General features: G+C 46.4%; 1 long non-coding RNA gene across 1 annotated transcript; it reads right to left on the bottom strand.

Annotated features, from left to right (window-relative positions):
• Nucleotides 1–6,165: 6,165 nt before the first annotated feature.
• LOC114094352 (uncharacterized) lies at nucleotides 6,166–24,600 on the bottom strand. Its single transcript, XR_003583016.2, has 3 exons — nucleotides 24,443–24,600; nucleotides 23,157–23,610; nucleotides 6,166–11,893 (listed from the first exon to the last, which is right to left on the bottom strand). It is a non-coding gene; the product is annotated as an uncharacterized lncRNA (long non-coding RNA).
• Between the last annotated feature and the right edge of the window lie 253 nt (nucleotides 24,601–24,853).

The following is a 24,853-nucleotide window of genomic DNA, read 5'->3' as shown; positions in this document are numbered from 1 at the left end:
CCCAATGCCCTGGGAATGTCATGTCTTCTCCCAGGCCTGAGTGCCCTTTCTCTCATCCTCAGGAGTCTGCCTCTACATGGGCACGCCAGCCTTGTGACAGCACTTATCTCAGACTGACCTTATAAGGCCAGTATAGATTGACTACAGCCTGGGGCCTGTCACCGTGGAGCAGACTCCATTCCTTTCTTTTTTTTTTTTTTTAATTTTTAATATTTATTTTTTTTTTAGTTTTCGGCGGACACAACATCTTTGTTTGTATGTGGTCTGAGGATCAAACCCGGGCCACACGCATGCCAGGCGAGCGCGCTACCGCTAGAGCCACATCCCCAGCCCGTCCATTCCTTTCATCTTCAGTGGAAAACGATGCTTGTCCCTTCCTGATATTTTCATACTAGGACTATTATATTCCTCAATCTGGGGATTGAACGCAGGGGCACTATATACCACTGAGCTAAGTCCCTGGCCCTTTTTATTTTTTGAGACACAGTCTCATCAGATTGCTAAGATGCCTTGAACTTGCAATCCTCCTGCCTCAGCCTCCTGCGTTGCTGGGATTGCAGGTACATGCCTGTAATAAGGCAGTTCTGAGCAGATGGGAATATAGTATAAAGAGGACCCAAAGGAGGAATTTGAAGTACTTGAACCTTGTGATTGCATAGGCTCCATGGAAGAGAGGTTTGAGAGATGTGAAGAAGGTCCTTGAATCAGCACTTAACAAGACCCCAGAATGCTCTACCTTGGGCCATATGCTAGGGTTGGGAAGATGAGGTGGATTCCAGCACATCCCGTGCTTACAGGTGAAGGCGAGGAAAATTGCAAAACACCTGAGAGTGATGTGGACCATATTCATGGCTTAACCACATGTGCTCAAGTGCTCAGTAAAAGCAGTAAGCACAGGGGCCTTGAGCAGTCTGGGAAGCTCAGGAGAAAAGGGGTTTGAGCTAGACCCTTGAAAATTCAAATCCCGAGAAAGCACTTAACTCTTAAAACACTTAGTAAGGGCTGGGGATGTGGCTCAAGTGGTAGCATGCTTGCCTGGCATGTGTGCGGCCCGGGTTCGATCCTCAGCACCACATACAAACAAATATGTTGTGTCCGCCGAAAACTAAAAAAATTCTCTCTCAAAAAAAAAGGGAAATGACTTGTTTCAGATTAGTAGCTCCAGAATAGAAGTCTGAGTCCTCCAATGCTATCCACAGAGTAAAATTGAAATATGTTGCAATTAAAAGATCCTTTAAAAAAACAAACAAACAAACAAAAAAAAAACACTTAGTAAGCACGCCAATGCAGCATGCACAGAGAGCCAGCACAGTTAATGGCTCATGGCAGGCTCTCTTCCATGCCTTTGTCCTAAGCTGTGGAGGTCATTTGAAGACTTCAGAACACAGGGACAATAAACATTTTAAGGTAGGCAGATAATTGGATAAGAGCAGATGCTCTCTACGCGGTGGGAAGCTGTTGGAGCAGCACTGATGAGGCACGAGGGTCATGCTAGGCAAGTACTCTGCCACTGAGCTACATTCTCAATCCTCTGGAGGGGCAGATGTGACTGACAGTGTATTGAGGAGCTTGGACATAAGCTGCTGAGCACCAGAATCCAGAGGAGGAGAAATAAGCCACTCACAGCTGACTGGGAAAGACAGTGCCAGCATCAGAGCTACTGTTTATTGAGCAGGTGGTGTTACATAAATGGTCTTCACTGTGCAGAGACGTAAACAGGTTAAGGATGGTTCTGCAGCTTGCCCACCATCCAAAGCTAGTAAGGGAGTCTGAGCCAGGCAGTCTTACTCCAGGCCCTAGACAGGAAGGGGTGCTGCTGGAGGGGGAGATCAGGCAGCTTGGCACCCTCTGTTTCCCCGAATAATTCCTAACTACCCCAGACCTGCACACCAGACTCAGTCATCAATATAAAGCCCCAAACTGCCAGTACCACCACCTCAAGAAGGCAGTTGAAGATCATCTCATTATTCTGGCATACCTTGAAGAGAAGTCCTGTCTCCACCCCTAGCACTTTTATTTTTTTATATATTTTTCATTTTTGGTACTTGGGATTGAACCCAGGGGTTCTCAACCATCGAGCTACATTCCTATCCCTTTTTGTTTTTCATTTTGAGACAGTCTCGCTAAGTTGCTGAGGTTGGCCTCAAACTTGGCATCTTCCTGCCTCAGCCTCTGGAGTATAGGATTATGGGTGTGGCTCCCATGCCCAACTCATATTTTCCAAAGGAGAGTTTTGATTTTCAGTGATTGTTCTTCCTAGGTAAATCTGTCATTTCAGATGAGGGTTTTACCTTACTGCAAATTCAGTTTTTGAATCACTGTTAAATGTGACTCATTTAGAAGTAAGTGATGAAGGACAGGCTTATAGAAGTGATTCCCCCTTTGGGCAGAGGCTAGAGTAGGTACCCTAGAAGTTTCCTTCCAAAATCAAGACTGTGTGGGTTCTCTACCCGGATATTTCGTTATTTTGAGATGGGGTCTCACTTGTTGCCCAGGATAGCCTTGAATTTGTGATCCTCCAATCTCAGCCTCCATAGTGACTTGGATTACAGGCACATATCACTGCACCCAGCTTCTCTACTTAGTCAGATTGCAGACCCTCTGTGGTAGGGGCCATGTCACATGCTGAGGATTGTGCTGAGCTGAGCCACCAGGATCCAGAAACATCACTGGTGAGCAAAGTCTCTTGACACCTGCCTCTGCCCAGGTGAAATAGAAGGTCCCAAGAGTCCCTGTGGCTGTCCCTGTCTCTGCCAGTAGAAGTTGGTATTCTTCATTTGAGGGGCACAGGAAAGGTTTTCTGACTGACTTTGTATATGAAAGCACTTAGATTGTAAAAACGTCTTCATAGGATTTGATGGGCTCCAAAACTCAGCAACGTCAGTGGAGAAGCTTTTGCTCATAACTGAAAAGATCTAGCCACCTTCCAGCATGGCCAGGAGTCCTATCTTCCCTGGCCTTGGCCACCAAATCCTACTGAGAAAGTGAGTTTGATCCAAGAGAAGAAGAAACAAACAGGAGTGGCTGGGGCTATGGCTCAGTGGTAGAGTGCTCACCGAGCATGCACGAGGCACTGGGTTCGATCCTCAGCACCACACAAATGTAAAATATATTGTGTTCACCTAAAACTTAAGAATATTAAAAGAAAAAGAAATAAGCAGGAGTGATCGAACTGTCAGTGAGAGGAAGACTGGGCCCCTCTATAAGTATAGGGCTTCCACCCTCTGTGGCCCCTGTTTTCCCTCATTGGCAAAAGCCCCAGTACTGACTGGGATATGGGGTTGGTGAGGACTCTCCATGCTAAGCCTAGCTTCTCTTTTCTGCTGTACAGCTGTGTACTTAAGGGCTGAAGCTCTAATTATTTTCATGATCTAATTGAATTCCCTAAACAACCCACTGAGATTATCATGCCCATTTCACAGGTGAGAAATGAGGTAACTGGGTCAGATTAGTTGTTTGCTCAAAGTGGTAAATTCAAATCAGACACAGATTTTTAATCTCCTTGCTATACAGTAGCTGCTTACGTATCACAAATCTGATTCACTAATTATGCAATTAATTGTTTCAGGTGTGTGTCTCCAGCTAGATGCAGGGTCCTCAAGAGCAAGGGATTGCCTGACACATTCACCATTAAATCTCCCACTCTGAACCTGGCTTATGGGTGAAGGTTATTATATGTGTCAAATTAAATAATTGAGTGGTGACTCCCTGGTCCACTTGAGGCCACCTACTTTGTCTTTGTCTTGTGTGGACCCATGGGAGTCAACTCAGTTTTCTAAACAAAGGATGACTCTGCCTTGGTTTGCAGACTGTCCTTGGAGATGCCCAATTCTTAATGGAATCCTAGTTCCAAAGGCACAAGCTGGTGGCCTGCAACCAATTTTGGTCCAAAGGCAAATTGCATTTCTCCCATGCTTTTTCATTTATTAAATCATTTGACGATTTAATGTGAAAATATGACTTCAGGCTTCTCTTGAAAAACCTTTACATCTGGCAGCCCTGGGTACTGTCTCACCCAGGTGCCATCAGTGGGCTCTGGGAGGCTGCTGCCCTCTGGAGGCAGGATTTGTGCTCTGCAGTTCTTTCTTCCTCTGGTCCACGCTCTGCATTTCACTGCCCCTCCCTGCCCCACCTAGTGGGAGGCGTAGGGTTTGCAGATCATCAATCCTCCAGATTTTTTCTTTCTTTTTTTTTTAAGTAAAAATCCAATCAGAGTCGGCTTGGTGGCGCCCGCCTGTAATCCCAGCAGCTGAGGCAGGAAGATTACAAATTTGAGGCCAGCCTGGGCAATTTAGTGAGATCCTATATCAAAAAGTAAAAAGGGGGTGTAACAGCAGTAGAGCACCCCAGGTCTCAATCCACAGTACTAAAAAAAAAGTCCAATCAGTATGAAGATGTACAAGAAAAAGTGACTCTTCCCTCTGAGGTCCCCCAGTTGTCCTCCCTGTATCTCCTTCCATAGACACATTGTCAGTCTACAAGCATAGTCACCGCTAATTGGCACTTATTGACCAGATCCCAGCTGGGCATCAGGATAACATGGTATATTTTCAAAATACAGAGACTCAGGACCCTCATCAGGGCTTTGGAGGCAGAATTTCTAAAATTGAAGCCCAGGTATCTAGAGTTTTAAAGGCTCAGAGTATTTTCTCTTGCTCAGCAAGGTAGAGACACCTCTATTCATGATATGATGGTCTCAGTTCAGTTGCCACTCTCCAGTCCCCCACAGCCTGGCAGAGATGAATTTGGAGCTCCATGCATTAAGGCCATGACTCCTGGTGTGCAGATGGTACCCTGAACAGGAGCACCCAGAGGGGAAGGCAGGGCCTGAAATTCAGCCAGACTTGAGAGCAGAGGCACATGCCACATCCTCACACCTGCCTCCCACCCCCAAGGAAGAGGCACCACTTTCTTACTAGGTCAACTATCTGAACAAATAGGGGCTGGGGTTGTGGCTCAGCGGTACAGCGCTTGCCTAGCACGTTTGAGGCCCTGGGTTCGGTCCTCAGCACCACAAAAAAATAAATAAAGGTATTGTGTCCAACAACAGCTAAAAAATAAATATTAAAAAAAAAGTATCCAAACAAATATAGGGAGGCCTGTGCCACAATGGGAGGCACAGACAAGGACTTCTTGGCAAGTGCAGGCCCAGGATGACTTCCAGAAGGAAGTGATGTTTGGCCAACTTTATGTGGAATTAGAAACAAAAGAAGGTGCATCTCTACTCCGTGCTTCCCTCTCAGTTCGACTTACCCCATTCCCTGCCTCAGGGTTCCCTGTGGTTATCAGGCACCACCTTTCTGGCCACACCAGGGACACTTTTTTTTTTTTTTTTTAATTTTTTGGTACTGGGGATTGAACCCAGGGGTGCTTTACCACTGAGCTATATCCCCAGTTCTTGAAATTTTATGTTGAGACAGGGTCTACCCTAAGTTGCTGGCCTGGAACTTGCTATCCTCCTGTTTAAGTCTTCCCAGTAGCCGGAATTACAGGCATGCACCACCACACCTGGCCGGAGGACACTTGAAAAGCCATGTACATGAGTGCCTATACAAATATGTGCAATGAATCCCACTATTATGTACAACTGAATGCACCAATGAAATATGGAGAAAATTAAATACAAGAAGAAATCACACTGATTAAAAAAAAAAATCAGGAAGGCCCTGAAGACTGCAGTGGGAGGGGAAGGGTCAGCAATAAGTTAGACCAATGTGTCTGGCCTGGGCTTTTGGAGCTGACTGACCAGGTAGCCAGAAGTACCCACAGTAGGGAATGGGGGTGTGAGAGCCTCGTGCCTCTGAAAGTCTCCTGAGAGGCTCTGCATAGCTGGAGTCCTTCTCTCAGTGCCCAAGTCAGTGCTGTCCAAGTGCAGTCCAGAATGCCAGTGCATAATCTGTTATGGGTCCACAATGAGACATTGAAAATGAGCATTCTGTAGTGGGCTGGGGATGTGGCTCAGGAGGTAGTGCGCTCGCCTGGCATGCATGCGGCCCCGGTTCAATCCTCAGCACCACATACAAAGATGTTGTGTCCGCCGAAAACTAAAAAATAAATATTTAAAACAATAAATGTCCCGACCTGCAGGACATCAACGAGGGCGGCGAACCTAGGCAGGAGGGAATGAAGGGACAAGAGACACGAGGAGTGACAGCAAGACAGGAGTTCTGATCAAGCTGCAAATTTTTATTGTTCTCATTGGGGTATTTATATGCTGGGGATAGGGAAGTCAGGTGGGAAGTTTCTCTTCGGGGGCGTGGGTGGTGCAGTTACTACTGCAGGGTGTTTGCACAAGGCGAGACAGCTTCAAGATGTTCCAGGAAGATAAGTAACCGAAAAAATGTTCCAGGGCAGGGTCAAGTAACGGCCAAACAGTTCACAAAGGGAGCTTCTTTTTGTAGCCCCTGACATTTCCCCCTTATTCTTATACAGAATATGACTAAGGTGCATCGGCTTTATAAGAGGGGATGACAGAGGCCCTGTTCCTCTAAAGGGAGGGTTTAATGTCCTGACTTAATCGAGCGTCCTTGCTGGGCGTCAGGAGAGTGTCCTCGGCATGTTTTATGAGGAGACGGATTTAAGAAGCATGCCAACCGCCATGCACCAGGGCGTGCCATTCAGAGGTCTTGGGTTTAGGGATCCTTGGATCCATCCTCCTGCAGTCCTGCCTGCACCCTCAATTGTCAAGGCCTTGTGACCTCTGTCCTTGGATGCGTCCTCCCCCAAGCGGAGGGGTCCAGAGGGAGAGGGCCCTTAGGACAAGGGCGATGGGCAGTCAGAAATTTTTGTACAAGAAGAGAGGGTGTCAGGGGAAAATTTTTAGGACCCAGATGGGACATTAGCGGTTTTCCATTGATAGATAGACCTCGGGGGTGCGGTCCTCCATTTCCAGATGATGATAATGGACCTGTATGGGCTTAGAGGCCAAGATATTAATCTGTTCCTTAATAAATTGTACCAGCCTGTTTATAATGCAGGGTCCTATGGTGATCTTCAAAAGTAGACCCAATAAAGGGCCCAATAGGGGAAGAAGGTAGGGTAAAAATCCATTAAGCCCTGTCCAGAGTGGATTTTCAAACAGCTCCCGTCGTCTCTTTTCTAAGTCTTCCTGAAGCTGCTTAATTTTAGTGCGTACCATGCCTGATTTATTGGCCTAAAAGCAGCATCGTTCCCCTAAGGCCAGGCAAATACCTCCCTGGTTAGCTGCCAGTAGATCTAAGCCTCGTCTGTTCTGAAGGACCACCTCTGCCAGAGAATCTATTTGGTCCTGTAGATCTTTAATGGTTCCTGATAGAGTTTGTACATCATCTATAAGTTGTTGAGACAGGCGATGGTAAGAGTGTATAGCCGTGCCTAAGCCAGCGGTACCTGTGCCTACAGCTGTTGGTATTCCAAGGCTGGCAAGGAGCGGTAAGGCTTGTATGGCCCGCCTGTGTCTTTTTACCAGGGTGTCTAGGCTAGGAATGGGTAGAGCCTCATCTCCTGAGACAACAGTTATATCAGGGAGCAATAAGGCAAGAACACAGCCACCGGTCCAATTGGCTGGAAGCCTGGGGAAGGCTAAGTTTCCTCCACACATAAAAACCGTGCCACTGGGGGGACAAAGAGGTGGGGTGGGTGAGGAATAGTTTTGTACTGACGAGCAATTTCCAAAAGAAGTAACCCCAACATCAATATCATAGGAGTTATTCTGCATCATGCCTAAAAGACATAATGTAAGGGTATCCATAGGCTGTACTCTAAAAGGAAGCCCGGGTTGACAGGTATCATCACCATTTATGGTAGAATTAACATGAACTGCCATGGGCATTATCGCCCCTGTTGTCATGCAAAGCCAGCAATCACTAGCAAGGTGAGGGTTGGAATCATTAAGCAAGGAAAAGGTAGTCTCCAAGATATCCAAGGTATTAGTATCTAAATCTGGGAGTTGGGATTTAGGCAGCATTAAAGGATGATATGTAAGCTCAGGGATTTGGGTTTTTTAAAAGCTTAATTATCTGAAGATGCTTAACAGCATCAGTGGGTCCTCCACCATCAGAGACCCCTGTAGGGGCCTTAGCAGGCCAGCAGGATGGTTTACCAACAGTGCCTTGGCATCCAGCCAACTGCAATTTGGTGTATCTGCCTTCTCCTCCCCAGTTGAAGAGAATGGGGGTATAATGAGTAGTGGTCCCCCCTGCTGCACGAGTTTTAGTTAAGATGGCTTCAAAATGTTGTATTCCCTGCTTATTAACACAAATTGAGGCTGACTCATAACAAGAGGCATGCATCGCCGTGGTATATGAACAAGTTGCAGAACAATTTTGGAGAGTACTAGAGGAAATAATTTTTGGCTTGTTAACACATACCCATTTAGGCTGGTGAACCCCTCCGAGTCTATTGTCAACCTCGGCACGGAGGTAAGCCACCTTAGTCGTGCAGTCAGCAGTCTGGGTATAACTGGTGGGAGCCTGATTCCAATATCCTCCCTTGCATTCACAGGGGGAGCCAAAAAGGTGCTCCAAAATATTGGAAGGTGGAGGGTCAAGGCCTCCATATACAAACCTGTTCAAGAGAAGTACCTGAAGCAGGATCCTCACACCAATTGTTGGTTGCATCTGAAAAAGAGGAAAATTCGTCCTCAGGGGGAGGGTTTCCATCCCTGGGTTGGGGTAAGTCATTGACCTGTTTAACCAAACGTTCTGGCAACCATCTTGGGGCCGCTTGCTCTTGATCCAAAACACAAGCTGAGCCTCGTCCCCAGATGAGGACAGGATCTGGTCCTTTCCATTTATTTGTAAGGGGATCACACCACATAACAGGTGGGCGAACAGAATTGGACGAGGGATGCCAGTGTCTGTCTGCGGCCGAATGGCCTTCACTGTCTAGGGTAAGAAAATTAAGGGCAAATAGCGCATGGCTGAGGCGATCTCTGGGGGTGGTAAATACAAGGGCAGAAGCCTTAAGGCGAGTCAGCCACGTCTTTAAGGTAAGGTGGGCACATTCCACAGTGCCTTGTCCCTGAGGGTTGTATGGAATCCCAGTAGTGTGACAAATTTGTAAGGTGGAACAGAACTGTTTAAACTTGGCACTGATATATGCAGGGCCATTATCTGTTTTGATATGCGTTGGTTTGCCCATTACGGAGAAGGCTGAGACAAGATGAGAAAGGGCATCTTTGGTAGCCTCTCTAGAATGTGGTGATGCAAAGATAAAGCCACTAAAGGTATCTATGGAAACATGTATATACTTGGTTTTTCCAAACTCAGGAAAATGAGTAACATCTGTCGCGACCCCTCGCCAGCCAGGGAAACACGACACAGGATTCTTCTTTCAACAGTTTATTCAGGCCTTGAGTCATGTATCATCTTCTAGCGCCCGCTCCCGACACACCCAAGCACAGCTTAATAAAGCCCCCTGCATCCCAATCCCAAGCCGCCACGTGGATCTCTCTCATAGGGTGGTAAGGGATTGCGCGCCAACTCTCCATAAAAGGAGTTGTTTACCACAGGCCACCGTGGAAGCCGGCGCCATCTTCTAATGGCGGCCACGATCTATAACAATGGCTTACCACAGTTCCCCCTTCTATTTTAAATAACAATGCAGGCGAAAGTAGAGGTCCTATCCCACTGTGCAGAAGTGGCTGCAATGTATGGGTCAGTCCTAAGGAGGCGCCTTCCCCAGACCTGATCCCATATCAGCCGACGCCTTTTTTCGTAGGGCGGGGCGTGGACGTCAAACCCGCATGCAATAGGACATGCTTTCCTTGAGGTCCGTTGAGGGATCACTCAAGTGCAGTGCTTTGCCTCGCATCCTGCATCGTGACGACGGCGAGAAGTAGGATAACACAGGTAGCCTGGTAATAATAACAAAATTTAAGTTGGCAACACAATCCCTAAGCCCCAGAGGAAGGTAAAGAGTCTGTAGTGGAGAAGAAAGACCAGTCCTGAAACCCATCTGCGTGCAATGGTAACAAGACCTGCAGAGTGCAAGGGCTATTCAGCACTGGGAGAGAATAAGAAAGAGGACATGCCAATCCCAGTGCAATGTGAAACTAACTTGGGGTGCAATGGCCCTGCCCAGAAATCACTGTTTAAGATGTGCAAGCCAGATTTGTGGAGAAATGCCATTTTCTAAGGCCGCAAGAGCCTGTACAATCATAGCCTTTTCTTGTGCATGGCGATTTTTAAGGCGACAGAGAAGCCACAAACAAAGTACAACACCGAAACAACACATTGCCCCAAAAATGCCCACTCCCACCCATTCCTTAAAGAAGGAAAAGGCAGAGGATAGCCGACTGGTGAATTGACCCAAAGTCACTGGTTCGACACGGGTACTATTCAAAACAGCAATCTGCGTTAGTTGAGACTGGATCAAGTTTTCTGCTTCCATGGACCAGGTTCTGGATAGATACTCCCCGATGATGCGGGAGGCATTTCTGGAATCATTAAATCTGACAGAGGTTATACATAAATGCGCACGTTGATCGACACAACCCAAATGTACTAGATCAGACAACTCCTCAACTTGAGCTTGAAGCAGATCTATCCTTTGATTAGCAGCCAGAATCCCAGATAAAATGTGTTGATTAATTCTACTTTGAGATTCAAGTATGGTGGATGTTTGTTGAATAACCTGATTAATAGTGGCAGCAGTTTGTACCTGGCTGGCCATGGCTACTCCAGCTGTAACTGCTGCAACAGCAGATACCGCCACAGCTGTCACTATAGCTGCCGTAATTCCAAAATCTCTACGGGCTCTAATCAGTTCAACAATAGGAAAAGACTCTGGATCTGCAGTAACCGGAATCGGGACAAAGGTCGGAACTTTCATGACCACTGCCGTAGTCCAGGAGCCATTCCAACACTCAGACAAATAGCAGGTAATATTAGAACAATTAAGCATCCCCTGTGATGTATCATTAGCCAAAATAAACAGGAACGGAGATTGGAGACAGACTGCTGCGGAGGGTAATGTAGCATTAGATAATTGTGAATTATTTGCAGAAATTTTAAGCCTCCTACCTTGCCCCGAGTCTTGGGTAATGCCAGAAACATTAAACAGCCAACTTTGGACTCCTCGTAATTGAGCCAAAGCGGAAATATCAGCTGTGGCTCCCTTTTCATTGGAAATCAACCATTGAAACCAAGACCAACCTGCTCCTATAGAGGAATTAGTGTTGGAAGAATTATACAAGTATCTTTTAAGAGAGGGGGAAAGAGAGAAACCTTTAGCGACCTGATGTTTCTCCCAAGAATGATCTTGGCAAGGCGTGAATGTTGGGGGGAAGCCACACTTAGGAGAGCAATAAGGAGAAGCCTTAAAATGAGTGGCATTAGAGGTCTGATTAGAAGGAGACAACGGAATTAACACCTGGGAAGTAATGGCCAGAGTGGTAATATTAAGCTCAGAAGTATTTGTCAAGTTTCCTGAGCCCTGGTATTTCCCTGAGTTAATTTGTAGGAGCGCTGCAACCAAAACTCCCTGCGAGATCCGACTGTACTGCAATGGGTCCTCCCAGTTAGTCAAGTTCTTAAGTTTTAAATGGATGCAATCACCCTTGGAAAAACTGAAGCAAAAAACTCCTGTGAGATTGATGCTGGAGAGATTGAAGGACCGATCTTGGTCCCCTCTAGGGGAAACACAAGGAGCAGACATCTCACATGAAGTAGAAAAAAGAGTGGGGAGAACACTAGAATTGCTATGAACCGGCATCGGCATTGGCCACGTTCGAGCTACCGCCCACCACTGCATTGATATCCCCTGTACCATCAATATCAGCATTAAAACCAGGACACTCAGTAGAAGGATGGTCCTCATCATGAGATTGTTGCAGCGCCTCCTGTTGTTGGTTGATTGATGTCGGGACTCTTCTTGTCAGGCGTTCTGGAACCCACACCGGCTCCGTCCGGTCCTGTGGGAAAACACAGACGGAACCTCGTGTCCATACCAGCACGGGATCAGGCCCATACCATTGTCCAGAAAGTACATCTTTCCACTTAACGTGCCCAAATTTCGGGGCAGAGGGCGAACAGTGCCTAGTCGCAGCAGAGCGCCCTTGGATGTCCAAATTCAAGAAATTAATAGTAAATAGAGCCAGGGAGAGGCGCTCTTTTGGGGTGTGGCCTAAGCCAATTCCCCCTTTTTGTTTTATTAACATCTCTTTTAGAGTCTTATGAGCACGCTCTACAATACCCTGACCTTGTGGATTGTAAGGTAAACCATGGACAAGCTGGATACCCATCTGGCTGCAAAAGGGAGAAAATTGTCGTCCAGTATACGCTGGACCAGTGTCTGTTTTAATGGTCTGTGGTAAGCCCCATGCTGCCCAGGCTTCCAAGCAATGCGTGATAACATTTCCAGCCTTTTCACCAGACAAAGCAGAAGCATGGATAATGCCAGAACAAGTATCCACAGACACATGGACATACTTAAGCTTGCCAAAGTCAGGGATATGAGTGACATCCATTTGCCATTTTGTTAAAGACCGCAAACCACGAGGATTTACGCCCACAGAAGGAGGATGATGCAAAATGACACAATTAGGGCAATCCAAGACAATTTGGCGAGCATCAGCACGGGAGATAGTAAAGCGCTTTTGAAGTGCTCGTGCATTAACATGAAATTTACTGTGAAAGTTTCTAGCTTGGTCTAAGGAGGAAACGAGGAACATCCAAGAAGGACGAGTAGCAAGGTCAGCTTGGGCATTGCCAGCAGAAAGAGCACCCGGTAAGCCTGTGTGAGCTCGAATATGTAAAGGGTAAAAACAGGCGGAGCGATTCCAAATCAGTGTTTGAAGATGGAGGAAAAGGGAAGACATTACTCCTGAAGTGTGTATGGGACCCACAGCTTCCAACACCTTTAAAGCTTGAACTACATAAATAGAATCTGAGATTAAATTAAAAGGAAACGGACATTGTTCAAAGACTTTTATGACAATTTGTAACTCCACCCATTGTGGATTGCCAGGAGCAAACTGATGTTGGATAGGAGGTTGATCATTTACCACATAGGCTCCAATACCAGTTTTGGATCCATCTGTAAAGATATTTGCAGCTCTTGGGATAGGCGTAGAAGAAGTGATTTTAGGAAAAATGATAGGATGTTCCTTAACAAATGTTATAAGAGGATGTGAAGGATAGTGATTATCTATCTCTCCTGGAAAAGAGCATCGCAATATAGCCCAATTATCCAGGTTAGCACACAAAACTTGAATTTGTTGACACGTATAAGGGACAATCACAGACATTGGAGGAAAACCAAAAAATTGTATACTTTGTTGTATCCCTAACATAGCTAAGGAAGCAACTGCATCAGGATAATACTCAAGAGATTTTGCAGGGGATATACGTGGATGTATCCACAATAAAGGACCATCTTGCCACAAAACTCCAGTGGGTTGCCGTACAGTGGCGAGCACACATAATTGAAGAGGCTTATCCTCTTGACGCCTGCAAAGGCTAGCATGTTGTATAGCCTCCTCCACTTTCAGCAGCGCTGACCTTGCTTCCTCAGTAAGATGCCGAGGGGAAGAAAGGTCTGAATCACCTTTAAGAATTTCATACAAGGGTTTTAATTCAGCATTGGGAATATGTAAATAACCCCTAATCCAATTTATGTCACCCAATAGTTTTTGGAAATCATTTAAGGTACGTAAATTATCAGTCCTGAGAGTTACCTTTTGGGGTGTAATAGTTTTACAAGAGATACTAGCACCAAGATAATCAATAGAACCTCCTGTTTGTACTTTATCAGATGAAATAAGCAAGCCCTTTGATTGCAATAAATGTACCAAATCAGCGTAAGCTGCTTCCAACATATATTTGGTTTTGGCTGCCAGCAATATATCATCCATATAATGTATACACTTTAATAATGGATACTTTTGTCTGAGTGGAACAATGGTCGCTCCTACAAACATTTGACACATTGTAGGACTATTGGCCATGCCTTGAGGCAAAACCACCCATACAAACCTTTGATCAGGTTCCTCATGATTACATGAAGGCAGAGTAAAAGCAAAACGTTCGGAGTCCTGAGGATGCAATGGAATGGAAAAGAAACAATCTTTAATGTCTATACATATCACTGGCCAATTTTTTGGAATTGTTGAAAGCAAAGGCAAACCTCTCTGAATGGGTCCCATGGGCTGCATTTGAGCATTAATGGCCCGTAGATCATGTAACAACCGCCATTTTCCAGACTTCTTTTTAATAATAAATATGGGTGTATTCCATGGAGAAGTGGAGGGCTTTATATGTCCCAATTTTAATTGTTCTTGTACTAAAGCACAAGCTGCAGTCAATTTTTCAGAGGGGAGCGGCCACTGAGGAACCCACACCGGCTCCCCTGTATTCCAGGTAATGGGCACCTGATCCTCAGCGGCCCCTAAGAAAAACCCAGCCCATGTCTATTAAGTTTTTGTTGAGGTTCTAAGTGATATCTACATCCCTGTAAATTTTTTCCTAATCCAAGACCTGGTCTATATCCCATGTCCTGCATTATCTTTTGAGCAACTGTTGAATATTCATTACTAAGTTGAAACCCCATGTCCTTCATAAGATCACACCCCCATAGAGAGATTGGGAGATCGAGCACATATGGTTGAAAAGTGCCAGAACGTCCCTCAGAATCTTTCCATGATAAATGCCTGCAGCTGACTTGTGGAGCTTGAGCGTATCCCAAACCTCTTAGTGATTGATCTGAGAGCTGCACCGGCCACCCCTTTGACCAGTCCTTTAAAGCAATTATGCTACGATCTGCCCCAGTATCTAGTAATCCTAAAATTGATTTGCTTTCTATAGTTAACTCTAAAGTAGGACGGTTCTTCATATCTAAGGACAAGTAAACGCAATTCCCTCCGGTGGTTCCAATCTCATCACTTGTCCTCAAAAAGGAATTAGCAGGAAAGCGGGTATGTAAACTGGGTAGAATTAGCAATTGGGCAATCCGGTCTCCTGGGGAAATGGACACAATGCCTTTTGGGGCCTCCACCATAACCTTCACTGTTCCTACCGTGTCCGGATTAATAATCCCAGGGAAAACATGAAGGCCTCGTAGGATAGAGGAAGCACGCCCAATCAGCAAGCCCACAGTGCCAGGTGGTAAAGGTCCTTTAAATTCAGTCTCCACCAGTTGGACTCCCATTTTAGGTGTTAATATGAGTCTGGCGGCGGAGCAGAGGTCCAGTCCCGCGGCACCTGTAGTGGCTCTCCGCGATTCTTGGGATGGCGCAGGGACGGCCATGACTCGGTTTCCATTGTCCCATTTTCCATTGCCCCATATATTTGCGGGCCCTGGGGTCGGGGGCCCCCCCGGCCGTTTTTTGACATGTTTCTATCTTTTAAAGGCTGACCATGTATATCTCTGACGGACCTACACTCATTAGCCCAATGCTTTCCCTTTTTACATCTGGGGCATAAGCCCGGTTGACGGCTAACAGAGGTGGGCTCAATTTTGGATGTTCCCTTCTTGTTAGGACATTCTCGTTTAAAATGTCCTCCTTGACCGCACCCAAAACACTTTCCAGCAACAGGGCTGGATTTATGTGATAATTGAAGGACAGCAGTAGCAAGGCCTGCATTAGTTAACGGCCCACCTATTTCTCTACAGACTTTCATCCAGGCCTCTATGCCTTTGTTTTTATAAGGAGTAATAGCTGCTTTACATTCTTTAGTACATTGTTCAAAGACAAGTTGTTTAATCAAGGGCATTGCTCTATCAGGGTCACCAAAGATTTTTCCTGCGGCGTCCACCATCCTGGCAACAAAGTCTGAGAAAGGTTCTGTAGGGTCTTGTATAATTTTTGTCAAGTTGCCAGACACTTCTCCTCTATTTGGGAGTGATTTCCATGCACGGATACAAATGTTATTAATCTGTTCATATACCTCAGGGGGGTATCCTGTTTGTTGATTAGCAAACCTGCCTTGCCCCAAAAGCATATCCTTATCCCAGGCAGGGCGTCCCGCTGCATGATTTTGAGCAGCTTGCTCTACTGCACCCTCTAGCATAAATGCTCTCCAATCCAAGTATTTCCCTGGGGAAACACAAGCGCGGACTAGACTAGCCCAATCTGAAGGAGTCATGCAAAATCTAGTAAGTCCCTCCACCTGAGTAAGGGTGAAAGCGGCATCTATGCCATAAGTGCGGACAGATTCTGCCAAGGTTTTAATTATCTTAAAGTCTAAAGGCTCATGATATCTTCCCCTGTTATTGTCCTGAAATACAGGGTATGCAAGTCCCATATCTGTATTAACTGTCCTCCAAACTTGCGCATGAAAAGATCTCCCGGAACCTTGGCTTCCCCCCACATACGGGGGTGGGGCAACCGGCACCATATCTTCTTCTAGATATTCTACCTCCTCCTCCTCAGAGTTTTGTTGACCGATATTAGATCCCTTCCCCTTCTTAAAGTAGGCCTGCGTGCCCTGTATCTCCTTTTTCTTCTTCTTCATTTTTATCTTGCGTTGTTGTTGTAGCAATATATCAAGGTCTTCAGAACTCTCTGAGTCGCTTATGTTCTCAGGCGTTTTTAATTCGGTCAAGTCTGGGTAGAGCCTTCTCCTATTTTTATTTTCAGGCTCTTTTGCCTTCTCACTACTCTTACTCTTAATACTCTCTGCCACTTCACTATGTGATCCTTCAGATTTCTCCTCATGTAGTTGCTCAAGAACAGCTTGACCCTCACTCACAGCTTCTTGGCATTTACTATCTACTATACATCCTCTAACTAACTTCCAAAGTGGTATAACACCACCCTCTAAGGTGCCTTGCTCACGAGCGAAATCTAGATCTTTCCCTAATTTGTCCCAGCTAGGAATCGTAAGACTCCTTGAAAAGGCAAACCAAGGAGCCGCTATATCAGCTTCTCTCAAAAACATCTGCAAAGTACTCTGCTTTACCTTAAGTCCTTTTGAACGTAGCAACCCATCTAGGGCCAACAAAATTGGGCTTGAAGAGGTAGCGCCCATAATGTTTTCAGAGCTATAAAGAAAGGAAAAGTACAAAAGCTCCGCTCTCTCCTTCTTTACAGAGGAGCATCCCGCTATTAGCTTGCGGATTCCCACTTTACCTGGGAACTTACCGGTGCACCACCCTGACTGCTGAAAGTTCTGGATCCTGGGTTCGAGGAATATGGTTCCCCGTACAGGCCACCAATTGTCGCGACCCCTCGCCAGCCAGGGAAACACGACACAGGATTCTTCTTTCAACGGTTTATTCAGGCCTTGAGTCATGTATCATCTTCTAGCGCCCGCTCCCGACACACCCAAGCACAGCTTAATAAAGTCCCCTGCATCCCAATCCCAAGCCGCCACGTGGATCTCTCTCATAGGGTGGTAAGGGATTGCGCGCCAACTCTCCATAAAAGGAGTTGTTTACCACAGGCTACAGTGGAAGCCGGCGCCATCTTCTAATGGCGGCCACGATCTATAACAATGGCTTACCACAAACATCCATTTGCCAAACCTGATTGGGCAGCAATCCTCGGGGGTTAACTCCTAGGTGTTGAATGGGGAGGGAGAGAGCGCAAGCAGGACATGCTTTTACTATTTCTCGTGCCTGTTGCCTGGTAATCTTACAAAGTGATGGAAGGCTCTGGGAATTTAGATGGTGAAGATTATGTAATTTTGTAGCCTTTTGAATGGAGCCAACAAAAATTGGAAAGATGGAACGAGTTACTGCATCAGCTTGGGCATTACCTTGTGTTAGAGGGCCGGGAAGATTAGAGTGTGCCCTGATGTGCCCCAAGAAAAATGGGTGTTGCCTGGCCTGAATCAGCTGTTGAAGTTGGTGAAACAAAAAGGCCGCATTGGAAGAGGCCTTAATGGCGGGTGAAATTTCCAACAGGGGCACAGAGTGGGCAATGTAGGCACTGTCTGTATAAATATTAATAGGTTTGTCAAAAAATGTTATAAAAACTTGTGTTATGGCAAACAATTCCACAAGCCGTGCTGACTGATAGGCAGTATCCAAGGTGGTGGGCTGGTCATTGACAACAAAGACCGCATGGCCATTACTGGAACCGTCTGTAAAGACAGTAAGGGCTGGGCTGGGGATGTGGCTCAAGCGGTAGCGCGCTCGCCTGGCATGTGTGCGGCCCAGGTTCGATCCTCAGCACCACATACAAACAAAGATGTTGTGTCTGCCGAAAACTAAAAAAGAATAAATAAATATTAAAATTATTAAAAAAAAAAAAATAAAGACGGTAAGGGCTTGAGGAATGGGAGCTTTTTGAGTAATTCTGGGAAAAATAAATGGATGTAATTGGGCAAAATGTAAAAGGGGGTCATTGGGGAGGTGGTTATCAATTGTTCCCAAAAAGCCTGATAGGGCAATACCCCATTCATCCCCTGTCTGTAATAAAAATTGGGTTTGGTCCTTAGTGTATGGAATTAAAATACTATCAGGGTCTTTGCCAAAATGTTGTTGAGAGAGCAAGCGACCTTTAATAATAATAGAAGCTACCTGAGCAGGATAAACAGTAATAACCTTGGAGGATGTGGTGGGTAAATGGACCCAAAGCAAGGGGCAGCCTTTATTTTTATTTTTTTTTAATAATAGGGTTTATTTCTTTATTTTTTAAGAGAGAGAGAGAATTTTTAATATTTATTTTTTAGTTTTCAGTGGACACAACATCTTTGTATGTGGTGCTGAGGATCGAACCTGGGCCGCACGCATGCCAGGCGAGCGGGCTACCGCTTGAGCCACATCCCCAGCCCCCAGCCTTCATTTTTAAAATGTGGATCCCGCTGCCAGAATATTCCTGTGGGTGTATGAGGAGTGTGTAAAATAACCAAAACCAAAGGAAGGTTATAAGAAATTTGCGTAACAAACTGTTGGGCAATGGCTTCTGTGATTTGGTTTAATGTCTGTCGTGCCTCGGGAGTAAGCTTCCGAGGGGAGGAGGGGTGGGAATCGCCTCTCAAGATATCATTAAGGGGCAAAAGTACACAAGTGGGTAATTTTAAATATGGTCTTAGCCATTGAATATCCCCCAGTAATTTTTGAAAATCATTAAGGGTGTGAAGATGGTCCACACGTAGTTGTATTTTAGGAATTTGGATCTGATTATCTTGAAGTTTAAGGCCCAAATAGGTATAAGGTCCTGTATTTGAACCTTGTCAGGAGCTATCTGTAGTCCCAAGGCAGTGAGAGCTTTGTAAAGGTCCAAGTAACAACTATTAAGATCATGGGTATTAGGTGCAGCAATTAACAAATCATCCATATAATGTAAAATATAAATTTGTGGCCATTGCTCTCTCACAGGGTCTACTGCTTGAGTGACATATTTTTGGCAAAGACTAGGGCTGTTGGCCATACCTTGGGGAAGAACCTTCCATTGAAATCTCTGCATAGGGCCCTGAAAATTAATGCGAGGGAGACTAAAGGCAAAATAGGGTCTATCCTCGGGATGTAAAGGAATGGTAAAAAAGCAATCTTTTAGGTCAATAACCATTTTGCAATAGTTTTTGGGAATAGCCACTGGTGTAGGAATGCCTGGTTGTAGGGCTCCCATTGGACGCATAACTTTATTAATGGCGCGCAAATCTTGTAACAGGCGCCATTTGCCTGATTTTTTCTTAATAACAAAAATAGGAGTATTCCATGGTAAAGTTGAGGGTTCTACATGGCCAGCTGCCAGCTGTTCCTGTACTAACATAGAGGCAGCCTCCAATTTTTCTTGGGTAAGGGGCCACTGATCCATCCACACAGGAGTCTGAGTTTCCCAAATGATCTTGTCTGCATGGGGTACAGGAGGTACAGGAGGGTCACTAAAAATCCGAATACCCAAGTCCATGTTTATCTGTTTTTTGTGTGGGTGGTATGGATTCAACTAATCCTTGTCTCAGTCTCCCAAGGCCAGTACCAGGGACAAAATCCATACGAAGCATTTGATGAGTCACTAGGGAGTTGGGGCTGGCAAGAATAACTTCCATTTGACTCAAAATATCTCGGCCCCATAGGTTAACAGGAAGGTCAGGAACAACGAAAGGAGTGACCATTACCTTATTGCCTTCTTCATCAGCCCAATTAAGAGTCCTAGAGCTGACTAGAGGATTTTTTGACTGTCCTAATTCCTTTAAGGTCAGTCAAAGATGAGGTGAGGGGCCAACCTGATGGCCAGTGTTTTTGAGAGATAACTGGCATCCGCACCAGTGTCTAGGATTCCTTGGAATTCCTTTCCTTCAATAAGTAGGGTAAGAGTGGGTCTATTGTGAGAAATAGGCTGAACCCAATACACATCAGAGGAGCCCAAGGAGGCAGTCCCCCGAGGTAGGGTCTGGGTGGTGGAAGTGCCTCCTGAGTTTAGGGGAAGGAGTATTAATTGTGCAACTCTTGTTCCTGCTGGGATGGCTGCAACTCCATTAATAGCTGTGGCTAGTATTTGTATCTCTCCAGTGAAATCATTATCAATAATGCCAGGGAAGACCTGAACACCTTGTAAGGTAGCAGAGGCTCTTCCAAGAATAAGGGCACACATATGAGATGGAGAGGGACCCATAATCCCAGTAGGTATTATTTGGGGCCCTTGCATGAAGTCTAACATTGTATTGGTGGCGGCACAGAGGTCCAGTCCTGCGCTGCCTGGGGTGGCTCGTTGGAGGGAGGCAATTGTGGAGGAGGACTTTGAGGTAGGTTGGGAGTTTGGGAGGGAACAAACCTTATTGCCCCTGGGTTTGTCTTGGGGGAGGTCGGGGCCAGGGGCTGGCCCCGAAAGGAGTTTCCCGAGAAGCGGGAAGAAATAGGCTGTCCAAGGGCATTTGTCTTAGATCTACACTCATTGGCCCAGTGACGACCTTTACCACATCTAGGGCAAAGGGTGGTTGGAGGTGGTTTAGCTCCAGTTTGAGGAGACGTTATCCCTAGGCTCTGTTTGCCTGTTGGACACTCGCGTGCAAAATGGCCAGGTTGCTTACAAGTAAAGCAAGTACGTGAGCCAGGATTGCGAAAGGCCTTGGTAAAGGCAGCACCTATGGCGAGACCCATGGCATGGGCTGCTCCCATCCCGGCACAGAGTCTAATAAAGTCAGAAAGTTCCCCTTTATCCTTATGTGGTCGAAGAACATCCTGACATGCCGGGTTGGCATTTTCAAAGGCAAGATGTTTTACAAAGGTGCTTTTGCTTTCGCTTGGTCCAAGCAGGCGTTCCGCGGCTAGGTTGAGCCGTGCAACAAAGTCACCATAAGGCTCGTCAGGCCCTTGTCGAATTTTTGCCAGGGAAGTGGTGGCCGAGCCCTTTTGAGGGAGGCGTCTCCAAGCATGTAAGCCAACTGTCTGAATCTGCGCCAAAAGTCCAGCAGGGAAACGCGCCTGTTTAGGGTTAGTGTCAAAAGGCGCATTGCCCACTAGCTTAACATAAGTCCAGGATTTAGAGGAGGCCTTTGTTAAATTTTTTTTGAGCAGTTTCCCGACAGTGCTCTTTTTTTTTTTTTTGAAAGAAAGAGCTTTAATATTTTTTATTTTTTAGTTATCGGCGGACACAACACATCTTTGTTAGTATGTGGTGCTGAGGATCGAACCCAGGCTGCACGCATGCCAGGCGAGCATGCTACTGCTTGAGCCACATCCCCAGCCCCCCGACAGTGCTCTTTAAAATCTGCATTCCATAACAGGAAGTCTCCAGCACTGAGGGTAGCTCGAGCCAAGAATTTCCAATCATTAGGAGTAAGCCACTGCGCACTTTGGCTTTCTAATAAGGCCAACGTATAAGGCGCAGTGGGGCCATAGTGAGCACAAGCCTTTTTAAGTTTTTCAAGAAAACTCAGGCTTAATTTCTTGTAGGCACCCTGGGTTCCTTCCTGCCTACAGGTGGGCTCCTCATCCTCTGAGTCTTGGTCTTCCTCTTGTCCTTCCCCCCCGGCTTCCTCCTCTTCATCCTCCTCTAAGTCCTTGTCCTCAGTCTGGGCGGGCTTATCTGCCTGACTGCGGGTGACTGGGAAGGCGAGAACAGGCTGATGGCGTGGCTTACTGTTGAGAGCCACAGGCGAAGGGGCCCCAGCAAACTTCCAGCTGCCGGCTGATGATTGGCTCACAGCGGCCCCAGCAACATCTAGCTGATTGGCTCCTCTGCGGTGATGCTCATTGGGCTGTTTCCCTGCCCTTTCAGACCACGGAGCTGCTCATTGGGGGACTTTTTTGGCTCCGCCCACGTGACCCAGCCAATCGGCCTCAAGAGCAGGAGGATTGTGGGAGGTGGAGAGAAGCTTGTGTGGGAGAGAGAGGCTTGTGGAAAGCCCGTGGTGGCAGTTGAGGCTCTGAGGGTTTTTCCTGAGAGGCTGTTTTGTTTGGCGTGTGTGGTTCTAAAAATAATGCCTTTTGTATTAGACCGCCTTGGGCCAGCTAGGGTTGACTCCGTGCCTAAGGCTAAGCTCAGAGTCAAGGGATTTTAATTCTTTTAAAAGTTGGATCTGTTCCCATCTATGTTGGAGAGACTCTCGCAAGGGAGCCAGGTTAGGTAAGGGAAGTGGAGAAAAAATATCTGGGGGGGGGGCAGTAGGCCCCTGGAGGGCCGGAGCACAAAAGGCAGGAGGGATATAGGAGGGAGGTGGATTTGTAAGTCCTATAGGCTGTGGCAGGGTCCTGAGAGGTGGCGGGTCTTTTGAATGGTAGCGAGCTGCTTCCTCCTCCAAGGTAGCCTCCTCCTCAGGGGTCAGTCAATGTGTCTCCGGGATTTAAAACTGGATAAAGGTGGTTGGCAACCTTTGGGGCCTTATTTATTAGGGTGGGATTTTGAGGGGGACCAGGAAGGTTCCCAGGGTCCTGGGGAGACTGAGAAGGATCTATGTCTATACTAACTGAAGGGCATGCTGAGGGGGGACGAGAGGTCTTTTGCATAGCCTCTTCCCCAATCCTAACAAGTTTTAAGGTACCATTGTCAAAGGGTGAACTTTTAAGAATTTCATTAATTAAGTTCCAGTAAGAAAAGGTAGTAACAGGCACCTTTTCTGGGCCAAAGGATTCATAATAATCTTTTAAACAGTCTCCTACTCTAAGCCATCTTTTACCATCAATGGTCCCTTCAAGGGGAAACTATGGACACAAATCTTCTATGTATGAAAAGAATAATTTTAAGTCCTTTTTCTTAACACGCGCCCCCCGTGTCTTGAGGGCCTCCTTGAGGCCTGACAAAAACAAATCATGTGACGAGACTGCTTGTCCCATGGTGGGTCACTCACCATGCGTCGTCCCCACTCTCCTCCTGGATCTGTCTCTCAGTGGTGTCTGCCGAGGCGATCGCGAACTCTGCTTGGCCAGGTCTCCCCGGAGGACGGCGTTCCCCCCTCAGTCAAAGGCTCGAGCACACGCTGGGCGCCAAATGTCCCGACCTGCAGGACATCAACGAGGGTGGCAAACCTAGGCGGGAAGGAATGAAGGGACAAGAGACACGAGGAGTGACAGCAAGACAGGAGTTCTGATCAAGCTGCAAATTTTTATTGTTCTCACTGGGGTATTTATATGCTGGGGATAGGGAAGTCAGGCGGGAAGTTTCTCTTCGGGGGCGTGGGTGGTGCAGTCACTACTGCAGGGTGTTTGCACAAGGCGAGACAGCTTCAAGATGTTCCAGGAAGATAAGTAACCGCAAAATGTAACGGCCACACAGTTCACAAAGGGAGCTTCTTTTTGTAGCCCCTGACAAATAAAAACTTCTGTAGTAATTTCACAAGGTCTGTTGAATACTATTAAAGTGGAGGCTGGTATTTGACATCTTTTTCTTTTTCATTTTTTATATTTTTTTTTAAAAAAAATTATGGTTAAGTATACATAATATAAATGAACATTTAACCATTTTAAGTGTACAATTCAGTGACATTAGCTACACTCACAATATAATCATCACCACTATTTTTTTAAAAGTTTTACAAAAGTTATGTTCAAGCTTAAAAACATTGTTTTAGGGGCTGGGATAGTGGCTTAGCGGTAGAGAGCTTGCCTAGCATGCGTGAAGCACCACATAAAAATAAATAAAATATTGTGTCCAGCTACCACTGCAATAATATTAAACACACACACACACACACACACACACACATTGTTTTAATTCAGTTTGAAAAGCACTTGACCTGGGGTTTCCCAAAACCTCAAATATTTAAGAGACAGCCCTAATTGAAGGGTTTGATTGCACTGCTTGACTTCATTTCCTCAAACTGCTGCATGGAGGTTGTCCCCAGAGAATGGAGTGGGCTGAAGGCCACAGGAGTGGACAGATGAGCAACATCCTTGGAGGAGACCTGTTAGGCATTGCTCAGTTTGGGGCTGGGGCAGGACTCAGGGGCTCCCCTGTGAGGGCTGTTCTGGGCGTCTGGGCCCAAAGCCTTCATGAGAGGCTGCGAGGGTGTCTGTCCAGAGGCCTGCAGGCCTGTCTGCTGACTCAGCTGGGAGGCCTGTTTGTTTTGAATTTCAAGAATGTCTGCACCAGCCCATAGGGCTTGGTAGATCCCACCCTTCTATTTAGAGGAGGTACCTGAGGTCAGAGAAAAGATTTGGCCAACATCAGGGTCAGTTAAGTGATGGTTTCAATTCCCAGGCTGAAGCAGGGCAGCAGTTTTTGGAATCACACAGAATGGGATTCAGTTCTGGCTCTAGTGGCTCTGTAGGGGCCGAGGGAATCCTCTGTAACCTGGGGATAATCCCTACAGGCTGGTGCTGGGTGTAATGAAGCACCACCCAGGGCCTGGCCCCTCCCTCCCAGTGATCCCTCCCTGGGTTCCATGGGCTTCTCAGCCTGCTATTTCCCCGCCTTGGGAGTGGCAGACAGAGGAACAGGGGACACAGTCCCTGAGCATCTCTCCTCCCAAGTGGACTTCTCTCCATACTTTTCTGCCAGCTCTCTGGCTGTCTTTGTTCTTTCTGGGACGCAAAGTGTTTGTAAAAT

The sequence above is a fragment of the Marmota flaviventris genome, chromosome 10, assembly GCF_047511675.1.
Source record: "Marmota flaviventris isolate mMarFla1 chromosome 10, mMarFla1.hap1, whole genome shotgun sequence".
NCBI lineage: Eukaryota > Metazoa > Chordata > Mammalia > Rodentia > Sciuridae > Marmota > Marmota flaviventris.
This window is presented reverse-complemented; position numbering and strand designations above follow the sequence as displayed.